This window comes from Myxocyprinus asiaticus, chromosome 21 (assembly GCF_019703515.2).
Source record: "Myxocyprinus asiaticus isolate MX2 ecotype Aquarium Trade chromosome 21, UBuf_Myxa_2, whole genome shotgun sequence".
In the NCBI taxonomy this organism is placed as follows: domain Eukaryota; kingdom Metazoa; phylum Chordata; class Actinopteri; order Cypriniformes; family Catostomidae; genus Myxocyprinus; species Myxocyprinus asiaticus.
Genome location: NC_059364.1, coordinates 47,488,830 through 47,499,461, shown reverse-complemented (window position 1 = coordinate 47,499,461; position 10,632 = coordinate 47,488,830). Strand labels below are relative to the sequence as shown.

The 10,632-nt window shown below is 39.7% G+C and overlaps 1 long non-coding RNA gene across 1 annotated transcript in view; it reads right to left on the bottom strand.

Moving 5' to 3' along the window:
* Nucleotides 1-1,449: 1,449 nt before the first annotated feature.
* The window catches only part of LOC127411767 (uncharacterized), a 50,570-nt gene continuing 41,387 nt past the window's right edge, over nt 1,450-10,632 (bottom strand). The window contains exons 2-4 of the long non-coding RNA XR_007892341.1: nt 3,366-3,481; nt 2,526-2,763; nt 1,450-2,331 (exon numbers count right to left, since the gene is read on the bottom strand). This is a non-coding gene — a long non-coding RNA (uncharacterized LOC127411767). The remainder of the gene's footprint in view (nt 2,332-2,525; nt 2,764-3,365; nt 3,482-10,632) is intronic.

Below are 10,632 nucleotides of genomic sequence, written 5' to 3'. Positions count from 1 at the left end.
AGCATGGATCAGAATCTCAAAGAAATGTTTCCAACATCTTGTGGAATCCATGCCACGAAGAATTGAGGCTTATTTAATGCTTGCTCACCACCTTTTCTCACTGTATTGTGTCTAATTTCCTTTTATTGTCTTTATTTTAATGTATTTATAAATACAACTAAATCTCTACATAACTGATCTACAGTACTGAAAGCTGTTTCAGGTGCCTCTTTCAGATAATTGAAGATCATTAAATTACATTAAAGGATTCATTATAGAAACAGAATTGGAACCTTGAACCTAACTTTCTTTTGTTTTATGTGAATTTCAGTAGTTGCGTATTGTGTGATGCGATAGGTAGCAGCAGTGCAGAGGCGCTTTACACACCCGACAAACGTCTTATCACAATCACAGCATCACAAACAGTGGTCAAACATTTGGCCCACATCTGGACACGAGTTAGTGGCAGGAGATATTGATGATAAGGAGAATATATTTCTCTGTCAGCTAATGCTTAATCATTGATGTAATGTCTGTAAATCTTTTATTTACATGATGGAATGATGTGGAAGTGTTTGAAGTCTTTGCAGAACATGCTATAAGGATATAAAGGTTGTACAAACTGTGTGACCTGGCCGAGTGCCAAGTGAAACTGCTCATGGTGTCTATATGTAAACCGCAGGCAGCCCACATGGACACCACAGCATATTGAGACCAGGCCAGAATGGAATTCTGTTGACTACTATAAAAACCTGCAGTCAAATATTCATGTTGCATTGTGTGTACAGAGATGTTTAATTCATATCGCCTCAGAATCAGACACAATCAGCAACCTGTGGATCATTTTCATTCACCGAATGGTCTACTGACCAAAAACATACAGACAATAGCATATATAAATATGTCCTCTAATACTTATTTTTTGCATTAAAAAAAGCTTCACTGTCATAATGCTCTCACCTTAATTTGGAGGATTCCATAACAGGTTTGGTTATCTTTGGATATTATCAAGTGTGTTTAAACCACAATACGTTTTATTACACTTATAAATTAAGCCTACTAGTTTAGTTATATTATACTATTATACGTGTTTCTACAAATTTCATGTTCCAGAGGTTAATTTTCATTAAAATGAACAGATTTCAACTTTTTTTTTTCGATTTGTAAAGGTCACATTAAAACTGAATTGGAAACTTTTTACCAGGCCTTCATCATTTAGTATTTGTACTTTTCAAATGTTTTAGTTTTTTCCCAGAACCAGACTTTCAATATTAAACCATGAAAATTCATAATAAAAATAAAAATTATTACGTTTAAAAACTATGATCATCTAAACAAAGAATGAAATAAACAAACCAATATTTTCAATATTTACATTTATTCATTTGGCAGACACTTTTATCCAAAGCGACTTACAAGAGAGGAAAACATAAGCAAATCATCTTAGGAGACAGTGGTATGAAAAGTGCCTTATTACAAAGTATCACTAGCATCATAATAGTATTCAAAACAGAATAAAGTGCAACAGAATTTTTTTTTTTTTTTTTTTAATGACTGGTTAAGTGCTCATGGAAAAGATGTGTTTTTAGTCGTTTTTTGAAGACAGAGAGTGAGTCAGCTTCACGGATGGAGTTGGGAAGGTCGTTCCACCAACGTGGTATGATGAAGTTGAAAGTCCGGGAAAGTGTTTTGGTGTCTCTTTGTGTTGGTACAACAAGGCGACATTCCTTAGCCGACCGCAGACTTCTAGTGGGCGCGTAGCTCTGCATAAATGATTTTAGGTATGCTGGAGCAGACCTAGTAACTGTTCTGTATGCCAGCATCAGAACCTTGAATTTGATACGTGCATCAACCGGTAGCCAGTGGAGAGAGACAAGGAGTGGTGTAACATGCTCTCTTTGGTTCATTAAAGACCAGACATGCTGCTGCATTCTGGATCATTTGGAGGGGTCTAGTTGCACATGCAGGGAGGCCTGCAATGAGAGCGTTACAGTAGTCCAGTCTAGTTATGACAAGTGACTGGACAAGCAGTTGTGTGGCATGTTCAGAGAGGAAGGCTCTTATCTTCCTGATATTGTAGAGTGTAAATCTACATGATCTTGCGGTCTTTGAGATGTGGTCTGTGAAATTTAGTCTGTTGTCGATGGTTACCCCTAGATTTCTGACCGATTTGGAAGGCGTTACTGTAGTTGCACCCAGCTGCGCGTTGATGTTGTGTTCAACATCAGGGTTGGCTGGAAAGACAAGGAGTTCAGTCTTGGCTGGGTTGAGTTGCAGGTGGTGCTCCTTCATCTAGGCCGAGATGTCCGCCAGGCAGGCAGAAATTCGAGCAGTCACTGTGGTGTCGTTGGGCTGGAAAGACAAGTAGAGTTGCGTGTCATCAGCGTAACAGTGGTAAGAGAAACCATGTGCCTGAATAATGGGTCCCAGTGATGTTGTGTATATAGAGAAGAGAAGTGGCCCAAGCACTGATCCCTGAGGTACCCCAGTAAGTAGCTGATGTGGCTTGGATACCTCACCTCTCCAGGCTACCTTGAAGGACCTACCTGAGAGATAGGAATTAAACCAGTCAAGCACAGTTCCTGTGATGCCCAGCGAGGAGAGGGTGGAGAGTAAGATCTGATGGTTGACTGTGTCAAAGGCTGCAGAAAGGTCCAGCAGAATCAGGACTGATGATCTTGATTCAGCTTTCACCCGTCTCAGCGACTCGGTGACAGACAGCAGGGCAGTCTCGGTGGAGTGTCCACTTTTAAAGCCTGACTGATTGTCATCCAGCAGCTTGTTCTGTGAGAGATAGGCAGAGGTTTGATTGAAAACTGTCCTTTCAAGTGTTTTTGCCATGAATGGGATGAGAGAGACTGGTCTGTAGTGTTCTATTTGTGTGGGATTAAGTGCGGGTTTCTTCAGCAGCGGGGTTACTCGAGCCTGCTTAAATGTAGTGGGAAAAGTGCCTGTAAGTAGAGATGTGTTAATTATGTGTGAGAGTGCAGGTAGGATGGATGGAGAAATGGCCTGGAGAAGGTGAGAAGGAATGGGGTCAAGGGAACAGGTGGTGGGGTGGTTGAAGAGGAGGAGTTTAGAGACCTCAGTGTCAGTCAGAGGAGAGAACATGGAGACAGAAGAGTTGCATACAGGAGACAGGTGTTTGACAAGGTGTGGTGCTGAGAATGTATTGCTGATGGCTGTAACCTTATTAGTAAAAAATGTAGCGAAGACATCTGCTGTCAGTGATGTGTCAGGCGGTGGAGGGGGAGGGCAGAGAAGTGTGTTGAATGTTCTAAACAAGCTGCGAGTGTCTGTGGTGCTGTTGATCTTGTTCTGGTAATAGGAGGTTTTTGCAGATTTAACATTATCTGAAAAAGTTGCAAGCAGGGACTGATATTTACCTAGATCTGCTGGATCTTTAGATTTCTGCCATCTCCTCTCAGCTGCCCTGAGGTCAGTCCAATGTTCACGAAGGACGTCAGACAGCCAGGGGCTGGGTGGTGTAGCACGTGCTGGCCTAGAGGAGATAGGACAGATGTTGTCTAGACAGGTTGTTAAAGTAGAGCTTAGTGTGTCTGTGGCAGTGTTTACATTAAGTGTGGTAAATACATTTTGTGTAGGAAGAGATGTAGAGACAGCAGTGGAAAGGCGAGAGGGTGAGAGGGAACGGAGTTTACGGCGAAAGGAAACCAATGGTGGAGTCTGTTTTAATGTAGATGGGAGTATCATGTTGAATTGAACAAAGTAGTGATCAGAGACATGTAAAGGAGTAACAAGAATATTTGAGTTGGTACAGTTACGTGTAAAGATGAGGTCCAGCTGGTTGCCCGATCTGTGAGTTGCTGTGTGAGTTGTATTTATTGTGAGAAATTTCAATATAAATTTTTCCAAAAAAAAAAATACCAGTTGTGGCATAATTTCCACAACACCAAACAATTTTTCCCCTAATAATGTTTTTCAAAAGTTAGTGTACTTGTTAACCAAGTCCACAAAAGTGTTCAAAATCAAGATAAATATAACTTTTTTTTATTAGCATAATTTCCAGTAAAGCTGTAATTTTGCAAATCACGCAAAAAGTGTGAAAATATTATGTAAAAATTTTTTATTGATTCCATCCACAAAAACTATAAATACAACATGAAATATGGAATCAGTTGTATAAATTAAACCCCTCCCCCCGAACATCCCCCCACCCCCTACCCGACACAAACATGCACTACAGTGGTCACTTACAATTATAACATTAAAAAAAAAATATATATATACTTTCAAAAAACAAGAGTGCACATACACATCAAACTAAAAATTTTAAATTAAAAATTAAAAATCCCTCTCCACTGCCCCTCCCCGAGAACCCTCCAAAAAAGCTAAATATCCACCCCACTCCACCCCAAACTTCTATAAATCGCCTCCTCAAATGCCGCCACCAATCTCCCCACACCACTACCGAAACGAGGGTGTCCTAGCCGTCTTCCACCCCCTAAGAATGATCCGCCTGGCAACCATAACTCCGGCCAGGACCCAACCTTTCAAGTGGCTATCCCCAAAATTGCCCCATCACCCAAAATGCAGTGTCTAGGGCAAAATGAAAATTGTGTGTCCAAAACGTCACACATACTGTAAATCTCTGAATCCTCAACCAAAATTCTTGTATCTTAACACATCCCCAAAAAACATGGGTTGTGTCTCTATCCTCTGATTGGCATTGCCAGCAGGTGTTTGTGCCTTTAAGACCAAGTCTATGCAATCTAGAGCAGTGTTTCTCAACTTGTGGGTTGCAGGTCTGTTCGGACTGGGTCGCGGACAGCATGGAAAGACCAATGCCATGGTTCTCCCACTGAAGATTTTTCGGTGGCATTTGTGCTTCAGGTGTATGATTACCAAAAGAGATTATAATATTTTATACACCTGTTTCTGCAGGCATTTGTTAAACAAGCTTTAATATCATGTAATGTGGAAACAAACTCATTTATCAATATTATTTAATAAAGTGAATGTTTATCACTTACTTTGTATATCTCCCTGAGTGTTGACATGTTTGTGTGACATCATGCCCCTGCATCTCGGGGAAATCGGAGATGAGAATTTCTGCATGAGCCTACAAGTTGTAATTCTGACTTTAAGATGCATTCCACTGCACTTTTCATAGTAGGAAGTTGGAAAATCCGACTTTCTGAGTTAAATGGAACGCAGCACTTCTTTTCAAAACTTGATCCGACACTGAATGCTCAAGCAGCCTCATTTACACTTAGAAAACTCCTGATGTTGCTATAACAATGAAAAAAGCACTTACCAATTTACTTGAAGTGAAAATCAGTCCTCATTTCCTGTTTAATAAATTAAGCAATTACACAGTCATGCATAACATCTTGTGTTTTTAAATCCATAAGGATCTCTTTCTCAATGGCGATAGCGGCAGTGATGATGATCTCACGCTCTTCGATTTCAAATTACGTACATCACTTAAAGCATGATTGCGTCACTGGGACATATCCTAAAAATCACACCCACCAAGAACAAATAAATCAATCTGATTGGCTGATGAATCTGACAATCTGACTTGCCCATTCATTTGCACTGTTGAGGGATTCTGTGGAAATTCTGAAGGCCTGAGGGGGTGGAGCTCAGACTCGTACTGCTTGGCTAACGAGCTCGGCTTCGGGCATGCGATTTGTGAAACAGTTGTCACACTTTGCTTGTAAGCATCAAGGAATAAATTCTGACTGGTAAACTTTTCGTTTTTCTCTATTTGTTTGTAGATTAATTAAGAGTGGAAAGCGATTAAAATACATAGGAAAAAGGTGATTGAGAATGAAAGGATGAAAAATATTTATTTATTTGGCATGTTAGGCCAACAGAGAAGGCTTTGCCTGCCCTGAGAATTTGCCACTGAGTAAAAGTAACTGTTCTATTTTTATTTTATTTTATTTTATTTATTTATTTATTTTTTGATAGTTTCATATGAAATAATCTATAGATAGAATCGATTAGTCCTCATTTTTATATCAACATTTGCAGTTGTAGTTAAAGTTTCAAAATGTGTTTTGGCTTGTATTTTTTTTTTTCATTAATAATATAATTTATTATTATTATTACTATTATTTAAGACTAGCTATATTGACCTAACCATGGTAATGGGGAGCCTTTCCTCCTGTGTAATATGTATGTTCTGTTTGAATGTTGTTTGAAATTAGGAAATAAAGGGGATAATAATGGGCTCATAGCCTGTAAATAAATATTATCTTCAATTTTTAAAAGGGGGGAGAGAAAAATTCCTGTAGCTTTTGTTGTTTACATCAACAACAAAAAATAATGCCACTTAATGCATGCCCTTATACTTGAAAACCATGATCAAAACTATGCAAGATAAAAGGAAATGCGACCCAGGATACATTAAATACAGGTTACGTTTTTACTATAGTGGGTCGCCACTTGACTTCCAATGTAAAATATGGGTCCCGAAGCAAAATCAGTTGAGAACCACTGATCTAGAGGGTGTCCAATATAATCGATGCAAAATCTTAAATTGCATTAGACGCACCCTTGCATCTCTAGATGTAGACTTGACATTTTTTAGAATCCTAGCCCACACTCCCTCCTCCAATACCAAGTTTAAATCTCTCTCCCATAATCTCTTGAGAGAAGTTGAAGCTCCGTCCCCCAGACTCTGAATTAGCAGGGAGTAATACACTGATGCCTCATGACCTTTTCCAAAAGCAGTAATCACCACTTCTAGGGTATCTGCCCCTTTAGGGGGGTGTATGCTACTCCCAAAAATAGTACAGAGCAGGTGGCGCAGCTGTAAGTACCTAAAGAACCAAATTGGACCAAAGTTGGACCAAATTTTCAAACAAACTTAACACTCCACTCTCATATAGGTCACCAAGCGTATTAACCTCCCTCACAATCCACTCTGACCAGCAGAAAGGGGACTTATTAATACGTAATTTTGGGTTTACACATATGCCCGAAGCAACATTTAAATAAATGTCCGAATTGAATACTCCGGACACTTTTGTCCATACCGCTTGCAAATGCAAAATAACAGGGTGCGACTTAACTTCTCCAGTTAGTTTAATAGAAATTCTTTGCAATGGCAAAATAGGGGCAATAACTTCCTGTTCAATGCCAAACCAGGAAGGGGCTCTCTCAGGCCTTGTCCAAACTAATACGTTTTCGTTTGAAAACGCATCTTTTTCTCTCCATTTTGGCTTTCCGGCCACACTGAGATGGCGTTTTTGTCCGCGAAAACTGAGCTTTTTGAAAATGCACTCCAAAGTGGATAAATTTGAAAACGCAGTTTACGTTGTAGTGTGGACTGTGAAAACGGAGGCTTCCAAAAACAATGATGCATTTTTAGTCATGTGATGCAGTCATGTATAATAAATTAATACATTTTATATGTAATACTTTTTGTGAGATTGCCCTTACTGTGGGGGTAAGCTGCATCATCAGAAGTACAGTGCTCTTTGAAGTGGTCCAATATTTCGCCGTATTTGTTTTGGCATGATTCCCAGTCTACATTTTCACTTTTGCAACTTTATAGTCTAGCGTTACCCACAGCAACAACTCCACCTCATTGTCCGTCCATTTAAAAAACTTGGTGCCTTTCCTCGACATTGCCGCGACATTTCAAAGAGGTGGAAAGTAAATAAACGCCTGAGGGAAATGACGCAAGTCGAAGCGTCTTACGTTTTACTCATGTGCAGTACAGGAATGTAAGCGTTTTCAGACGTTTCAGTGTGGATGAGCAACTTTTGGAAACTAGTGTGGACGGAGAGCGTTTTGAAACGAAAACGCAGTTTTCAAATGTATCCGGATTAATGTAGACGTAGCCTCAGGTGGAAGCGAACAATGAGCCAAATGTCTGCGACCAAATGCTTAATAATAAAACAAAATCTTGGGTAGTCCTAGCCCACATTCCACATCGCTCGAAAACCTTTTTTATTAAGTGGTCAAAATTAACTCTAACTAAATCAGACAAATTTTTGGGGAATAAAATGTGTAAGAGATGTCATAACTTTACTTAATCGGTTAGCCAAACTGTTTGACAAAAATTTAACATCTAGCTTGATCAGGGAAATTGGACGGTAACTCTTACACTCACTTGGATCTTTGTCCTTTTTAAGAATCAGACTGATCCGGGCTTGTGTCATGGTTGGCAGAAGCTTTCCATTCTTTAATGATTCCGTATTAACTTCTAACAAAGATGGAGCCAGTTCTGTAGCATAAGATCTAAAAAACTCAGCGGCAAAGCCATCTGGCCCCGGAGCCTTCCCTGTAGGCAAGGCCTTAATTACCTCATCAAGCTTATCTCAGAAGAGAATTGTTTTGCTCCGTCATCAGTTTAGGGAGTTCTAATGGTTCCACAAAGTTTCTCATATCGTCATCAGTAGACAAAGATGTGGATCTATAAAGATCAAGATAGAATTCTTTAAAAGCATTATTAATAACAACGGTTGAGGTAAATATTCCACCAACAGCAGATTTCACTGAGGGAATGGTAGAAAAAGACTCTCTCTGCATTATATATCTAGCCAAAAGCTTCCCTGCTTTGTCCCCCGACTCAAAGTATGACTGTCTTGCCCTGAATAGCCAAAACCCCACCTTCCGCGACAAAATAGTATTATATCTGTATTTCAGTCGGGTCAATTCTCTGAGGCCATCAGACAACATTTGGCGCTTCAGCTCTGCCTCAGCATTCCCTTCCAACTCCACGAGTTCTCTCGCTTTGGTCGATTTTTTGATGAATGAGGCATACTATATGATCCGACCCCTAAGAACTGCCTTAATTGCTTCCCAAGCCACGCCCACAGGGGATACTGAGGACCAGTTGGTCTCCATATACACATTGATTTCAGCCTTATCATTTGTTGGAAATCAGGATTTTGCAAAAGGGATACATTAAAGCGCCAACTATATGATATCTTTTTCTCTGTATGTGGCAACACCTCTAAACTCACCAGGGTGTGATCTGAGACTAATATGTTTCCAATTGAGCAATCTACAACAGATGAAATGAGGGACTTAGATATCAAGAAAAAATCTATTCTAGAATAAATCTTATGGACTGATGAAAAAAAGTATAGTTCCTCCCAGATGGATTTAAAAGTCTCCAAATATCTGTAAGACCAAGATTTTTACACATCCTGTGAAGCGTCAATGTTGCTCTAGGGGGCTTACACACTTTTGCTTCACTATGAGCATGGACTGAGTCCATCAACAGATTAAAGTCTCCACCCAATATTATATCATGAGGGGTGCCAGCAGCTTGCAACATCCCTTCAAGATCAAAGCCCTGATCATCAGCGGTAGGTGCGTAAATATTAGCCAAAATCAACCTTTGCCCCTGAATTTCTGCTAAAACAAATGACTCTTCCTAATTTATCTTTAATCTGTTTGAGACATTTGAATTGTAGATGTTTACTTATCAATGTAATGACTCCCCTGCTCTTACTTGAGCCAGCACTAAAGAAAACATGTCCACCCCATATCTTCCCAAACTTTTCAGCTTCCTGCGGGGAAAAATGCGTTTCTTGAAGAAACACTGTTTAATTTTTATGTTTAAGAAAAGAAATAATCTTCCTTCTTTTTATGGGGTGCCCCAACCCATTCACATTCCATTCATAATCATAATTCATAATCCACTCATATTAACATTTGACATTTTGACATATTGAAAAAAAAATAGATTGTATGTCAAAAATAAAATTATTAAGAGCACATTCCAACATTAGTGCAAAAATCAAACCCTGAACTTCCCCCAGAACCAAACAAACGTGAAAAAAGAAAAACATGCACATTAATCCTGCGTACGACAGCGTCAACCGGCTTCCATCCCTCTAAACTCAAAAAGTCCATGTACGCCTACGAGATCCCCCGCGACAACTTTGCCATCAGATTGCTCAAGTCCGGTGCTTCTGTACAAATTTTGTGAGACAGAATTACATAACATAAAATAATATTGAAAACAAGCTCCAGCCAATAGGCAGAATAAACACAAAGAACGTGTTGATTCATTCACAAAACTGTATCGAAGGCGTGTTCCTCCACAAAACAAATTCCAGCCGCTAGCTGAACCAGAAAAAAAAAAAAACAATTCCATTCAGTTTCCTCGGGCAGTCCAAAGAATGTTCAGTGAGCCGGCTGTTCATGAGTGAAGCAGATGACGTAATCCTTCCAATGTCCTACAAAAAATACTCCACAAAATAGGAGGCATAAACACAAGGAACACGCAGATTCATCCACAACTGTCCCGAAGGAGTGTTATTCCACAAAACAAACTCCAGCCGTTAGGCAGAACCATCACAAAAAGAAACAAAACAGGCGCCCAGTTCCCTCGGACGGTTGAGTGTAAATTAAAAAAGACAAGCTACTTGGGGGTAACGTGAGAAACACACTATGACTTCCTTTTATGAAAAACTTTGTGGGCATGTAAATATTTTGCGGCCATCCTTAGTATCTATTCTCAATTTGGCCGGAAACATCAGTGCAGAAGCGATCAAAATGGCATCCAGCTTCCTCAGACAGTCGAGTGTATGTACAGCGAGTCAATCAACTCTGGGGCCACATGAGAAACACCAAATGGCTAACGCAAACCATTGACTCTTTGAAAGACAATGCTTGATGTGGGCATGTAAATACTCTGCGGCCATCCTTAGAATCCAT